Consider the following 6,884-nt stretch of genomic DNA (forward strand, 5'->3'; position numbering starts at 1 on the left):
TTTTGAGTTGGGGGTTTGTGTGCGCATAAATATATCAATGTTACTGAGGTGGTGGCGAATCTTATAGTATATAAGTTTTCATAAAGAAAGCAAAATGGCCGACGCAAGTGGAAACCAGACACTGGTACATAAAATAACAAATATAAATACAGGAGTTAGTCCTTTTTGAGGCATTGTTGATGGCGTTCTTTCCCAACCAGTGCAAATTTTTATTGTGGGGTGAATAACTATTTAAACACCAAGGGAATTAAGGAAGATACTGAGGGATTCACAGAGGCAAAAGCCTTATTAGAATTCAATTAAGGGGATTTAGCATTTAGATGCAGAAGTTTTCAGTACACAAAGTGTCGGTCATGGACCGAATTACAAGCATTTTTAAGAACGGCTTATGGCTCCAAAGAACGCAGTGATATGGTAAGAAATTTAAGAGGGCTGTACAAAATTAGAAAAGGCACAACAAGCCTTATTGAGCATAGCTCAAAACATTTTGACTCAGCAGGAGAATGGATACAGAAATTGAAAAATTCCAAATGGGTAAATAGGAATAATGTCTCACTTGACAATTTACACAAATAGATACATTTCGCATTGCAATAGTGGACAGTTTTGATGAAAAGATTGGACCTACATCAGACGAAGGACTAATTTATGCCCAAATTCAGAAACATATGTCCAAATGTCCCACAGTGGATATTACATTTTTTTTATGGGACATTTCCAAGAAATATGATGCAAAAAGACACAGAATCAACAAAAAGGGTATAGATGATTTGTATGTGCCGTTGTGGTCTCGTGGGGGATGCCCCAGAGCCCAGGCCTATAGTATACGGAACAGTGGATAAATATGGGAAAGATGTGGAAATTTTTGTGAAAAAACTATACATATATATAAATTATATAATATATATATATATATATATATATATATATATAATATATATATGATATATATATATATATATATATATTCTCCTTATACATTTTGTAATGGGAGAAGTTGAATTACTTTTTTTTCCTATAAAGAAAACTTGTAATCGGGGTTAACCTATATATAGGATTTCTATCATAGAAAGGAGGTAGAATTTATCGTGGGATAAGTAAGATAGAAGGGATATTCAGCATTATGTTTGATGGAGGTTAGCTGTAAAAACATTACATGGGTTTTGCTGTATTGACATTATAGGGTTTTTGATAGTATATTTGTCAGATAAGGGATTAATTATAAGGATTCAGTAGATAAAGATCATATTTTATTTTAGTGAGGATTTTTAGTTTTAATAATTGACTATGAGATTGGGTATATTAGTTTATGACAGATTCGTGTGTTAAAGCAAGACTTTATTTGTTCTCAGATCATGTAGACTTTTCAAATACGGACACACGATGACTTTAGAGAATTCCCAACTTCACGCGAGGGTGACAACGAAACCAACTTCGGATCTACAACGCCGGAGGTTGGACAGATTCTTTGCCATTTTGCTTTGCTATGAACAAATAAAAGTACGCTAGATATGTGTCCATCAATTGTTGCCAGCTAATAACATTTGATGATACACATCCAGGTGCCAGGGACAAACTTCAGAAGGGCCTGTCTGTCTGTAGAAACAATACTGGAATCAGGCAGTCATTTGATGCGGCTGGAGGGAAGACTTTCAGGAAGAACTCGAAAGCACCTGGTGGGAACAAGAACTTCAGTCATCAGGAAACAGCAAACAGGAAACAGGTACTGAACCATCCATTTACGTCTGCTATGGTTTCCTTTCTAACAGAACTCAATAACCTTAGTGACACAAATCAAAAGCCAAGGAAATGCCTAAGAATAAAAGAAATACGTGACTCAGAGGACCATGTTATAAAGACAATGAAAGTTATCAGGTCCTACTTCATCAATCCATTCTCACCTGATATAGACCCTAATAAGCTGTTTAATGTTGTTTCAGGCAAACCATTACCTAGTGATGTCGAAGATTGCCTTTTATCAATCCACAAACGAGGAAGTGAACTCTATTCTGCATTCAATATCCGACTTGACATGGAAAAGGATGGTGAAAATTTATTTTTTTATCCAATATCAAGTGCACCTTGGAGAAGCTTTCAAGATAACATTAAGAGGACAACACTGCAGCCTGCAAGAGGACAGGTAAAAAAACTTAGCAGTATAAAGAGATATGCTTGGTATACTGACAGCCAAGTCATGTGAAGAAAACAAGTTTGTTAATTTTGATAAATCATTAACCTTCCCTTTAGCGCCTGTACCTCTATCTCTAGTAACACCAGATGGCATTCGCTAATCAACACCTAAAAGTCAAATGATGGAAATTGTTCTCACGTTGCTGAACTCAACAAATATTGCCAATGAAATCCCAGAGAATGCCATATACATTATTGACCTTGAGGCACATTTATGCTCATTGTTAAACACACCACACACATTCCAGTTATTAGCCAGGAGAGTAATGCCTGACATGCCTATATAATGCAAGGTGATCTACTTTCCTTGTGACTCATAGAGTGTAGATTCCATAAAACAAAGTGAACGAACTAGAAGAGGGCAGTCAGATAAGTGCATTCTACGCACACCAGATATTAGAATTCCAGCTCCATTTGGACAGTTTATGTGCAATGAAGAGAACACAGATAGAATGCTGGAGATGATTAAACAGATTCTTCGAGAAGAGGGAGCTCTCCTTGCAGAGTGTGTTGTGTACTATGCAAGGGGGAAGGTCTGTATGAAGATAACGTCACAGTGTTCAGAAGAGATTCCATCTCTGGAAAGTGACGATTATTGAGACATACAAAAATCAGTTATCTCACTCAGCATGCTCTAAAGGAAAACTCTGGTGGTCTCACAGTCTGTGTAGTCCATTCAAATTTAGGTGACACAGACATTCCCAGAATTTTGTTAGCCAATGAATGTGAAAATCAAAAGGTTATAAATAATGGAAGTGGGAAGAGTCGGCGAGTCCTTAAACTAAGTCAGTGTCAGGTCACTGATTTAAAAGAAAAAAGAGAGAAAAAAAGGCGTTGTTTGGCATCCATGCCTTCTCAGGAAATGACTAAGTATCTTCTTTTTTCTGGAAAGGGAAGAAAACTTGGCAAGTAATAAAAGATGATGAACATTAGCTGAAGGTATTTGCTGAAACGTATCTCCAACATAGTTTTAGATGGACTCCAGAGAGCTACGTGTGCAGTCTGTAATCAAAAGAGATGCACACGAGTTAACGAAGCTAGAATTTTTATTTTCTGGTGTCGCTTTCACGACAGCAAGGTAGCTGGTCTGACTGCGTTACCACCATGTGAATCGGCACTGGCTTTACATGCAGCTCGAAGTAAATACGTGGCAAAGATGTGGAGCCGGGCACACGGCACACAAAGCCCAGCAGTCTATGAATACTTCAGTAAATCATGCGTGGAATGATGATCCACTGGGTTGCTATGCCATATCCTCGTGATATAAAACTTATTTGCAATAAATCCAGCGAAGATAGTGATGAATAATTATCAGGTTACAATGAAGATAGTGATAGTAGCTGTGATGAACAGCAGAGTAGTTAATGAGTGTACTGGTACCCTTGTCCCTATATCTAACGGATGTATTTACCTGTGTTCCAGACAAAAGCATGACTAATTTCAGAATGATAGCCAAATTTGTAAGTATGTTGTAAATTTTGTTGGAAGGCAACCTTTTCATAACGGCAAATGAAAGTTTAATTCATTACAACTGAAATTTTAATATTTCTTCATTCTTTTAGTTTCATTACTAACAAATGGAATCCCTTAGGTACCAAAATTTAATTAATACATGCAATAGTTCATCAGCGAAAAGGGAAAATGCAACAGCCGCTGTGATAACTCTTCTTTCACTCAACTGTAATTTTAAGTGTACCAATTGTTATTCTTTGACCACTGATCTTTGGATTTATGTTGGTCATCAAATTGATTATACTTTGATTTTTTGCATGTGGATACATTTAGGCATAAGAGAGTCATAAAAGCATTGAAGTTTATGTTTCAAACTTAATTATGTAATAAAATCTTATATTTGGTCAGATGTTGCTTAAAAACTAGCTAATCGCCTTCCAGATTCATAATCTACATAAAAAAACTGCTTTAGAAAAGTATGTAAACAATTTGTCTTTCTTCCACTGGTGATTTTCCGTCAGTTCTCTAAAATTGGCTAATTTTTACGTATATTAACCTTTGACCCTTAACATCTCAGAAATGTCCCCTGAACTTGGCTGATCACCGCTCAGATTCGTAATCTACACAAAAAACTTGTCTAGAAAAAATATAAGGAAATTTTGTCCCTCATCCGGTCTATCAGTCAATCTCTATGCCTTCCGCTTATTTCCTTCATTCGTTCTTATGAGTGATATCTGTATTCCCCTGTTGAGCTACCTACATTGTGTTCATTTACTGTTAAAGCGTGACTTATTCCCATTATTTTCTGTGATGCCATGAGATTGCGATTAGCATCCATTGTTTTCTTTTATTCTTGAGATAATCCCATTGTGCTTAGCGTTCCGCTAAAAGTTTCATCGGGAAGTAACTTAGCTGTTCGAGTCCTTATTCCCGTACTCTTTGTGACTAGTAACGTAACATTTCTCCCTTTTGTTGTCATGCAGTAATACAACTACCCCATTAGTGACTTGTAACTTGATATTTACGATATTGAGAGCGGGTATCCAGTGCCTTGCATAAGATTGCTCCGATCCCCGATCACGAATGTATCGCACACTCGCTCGTATAGGATCGCCATTTGTTACAGATGTGCTATTGTTTGACATTGCGGACGCTGGATCTCGCCTCGTGTTGCTCCGGGATTTTCACCTCTTTGTGTCTCCATAGTACCACGTACCCTACCTCCTATCACTGATTCATCTATTACAAGATCTAATTCATGTTCAGTTATCTGTGTTACGGGGCCCTTAAACCCGTCAGGTGTTATCCATACTATTACCATAATTTGGTTGTGTAAATATAGTTAATTAAGCTAACCCTTAGAGTTTGCATAATCTGTCCTCACTCTGAAATAGGCCTTCAGCCGTAACCTTTCTTTCCCTTGAAGTATATGTCCCTGAACAAGGCGTTTGTATAATCTAAGTAACCATATATGTTACATATCCCTAGGGATATATATATTATATATATATATATATATATATATATATATATATATATATATATATATATATATATGCTTAAAAAATCACAGTAGATGCACGTGACTTCATAAATAAGCGAATACCACGGGAAAATGATAGTCAGAAATACAAGCGCTTTCGTCTTTATTCAGACATCGTCAAGGAGCTACTAAAGTACAATTGGAGAGGAAGGCCTCAGGTACAAACAAGATCAGGAATACCAGATGGTTAATTATCAAAACGGTAAAAATTAAAAGGGATAATCCAGGATTATCGGATATCACACGGTCACAAACTTAAACAGATTCTGACCCTAACCGAAATTACAAAGTATCTTTACAGTCCAAAACATGTAAAAACTGAATATATTAATTTTGTTGCTTGTATTTATCTACAACTTTTTTCATTATGAAAGCATCCAGTTTAAATAAAGCAAGATTTAAATTTAGAACATTTCTATTATTTGATTTGATAAAACAAGATTCAATTATATTCCTTTTAACTGTGTCATTACATGGGACTAAGGCTCTTGCTTGACTCCAGTTAATAGGATGGTCTAAATCTCTCATATGTACAAATAATGCATTCGATATTTGCCCAGTTCTCACAGAATATTGATGTTGCTTGAGACGCTGTGAAAGAGATTTGCACTTTATCACACTTTTTGCAAGGAATTTCATATATGCAGCCTGGAAGATCTTTAGGAGAATTTTTGATTACTAAACTCTTGACATTAATATTACTGAAAACAACATTTATGTTAAAAAGCTTTAAAATTCTAGGAATATCTAAAAACCTTTCATCATAAGGTAATTTTAGAATGTTATGCTTACTAAATTCAAGTTTGTCATTAGTTGAATAAAATGTTTTTCTAGCTCTTTTCCATGCCACATCTACAAAAGTCCTTAGGTATTTAAGTTTCAATGCAATATCATAAATAGTTTTAATTTCAGCGTCAATAAACTGCGGGCTACAGACACGTAAAGCCCTTAGGAACATCCCAGAAAAAACAGAAAATTTAACATATTGATGGTGATTGGAGTAGTAATGAACAAAAGAGGCAATATTAGTTGATTTTCGAAAGACTGAAAAGGTGAAATTTCTATCATTTCTATGGACAGTTACATCAAGAAAATTCAAATTACAATTTCTTTCTCTACAGTAAATTTTATAGAAGGGACTAAATTATTGAGATTATTAAGGAATTCCTGGAGGTTTTTGTGAATTGGCCAAACACAGAAGATATCATCCACGTACCTAAACCAAATAACTTTTTGGGACAAAATTCTTGGTAAGGGTTTTGTCTCAAAAAATTCCATGTAAATATTGCTAAGGACAGGAGATAAGGGATTACCCATAGCCATGCCAAACTTTTGTACAAAAAATTCCCCATTGAAACAAAATTTACTATCTTTGATACATAACCTTGTGAGACTAATGAGATTTGCTACACTTAAGGGAATGTCATGACGCTCTAATTCCTCTTCCAAATATTCAAGTAAGTCATCTACAGGCACTTTTGTAAATAAAGAGACAACATCAAAACTAACCATATTAAAATCATAATTCAAATTTAAACTATTCAATTTGTTTATAAAATCAACATTGTTTTTAACATTCGTGTTAGAAATATTTCCTACCAAAGGAGTAAGAATTTTTACAAGCCATTTAGATAAATTATACGTAACTGAGCCCACTGAACTAATGATTGGTCTGATAGGGTTATTGATTTTATGTGTC

At 35.3% G+C, this 6,884-nt stretch overlaps 1 long non-coding RNA gene across 1 annotated transcript; it reads left to right on the top strand.

Annotated features, from left to right (window-relative positions):
• Nucleotides 1-1,351: 1,351 nt before the first annotated feature.
• LOC135206327 (uncharacterized) lies at nucleotides 1,352-3,816 on the top strand. The gene is made up of 3 exons (XR_010312732.1): nucleotides 1,352-1,454; nucleotides 1,563-1,723; nucleotides 1,941-3,816. It is a non-coding gene; the product is annotated as an uncharacterized LOC135206327 (long non-coding RNA).
• Nucleotides 3,817-6,884: the final 3,068 nt, after the last annotated feature.

Source organism: Macrobrachium nipponense, chromosome 11 (assembly GCF_015104395.2).
Source record: "Macrobrachium nipponense isolate FS-2020 chromosome 11, ASM1510439v2, whole genome shotgun sequence".
Taxonomy (NCBI): Eukaryota; Metazoa; Arthropoda; class Malacostraca; order Decapoda; family Palaemonidae; genus Macrobrachium; species Macrobrachium nipponense.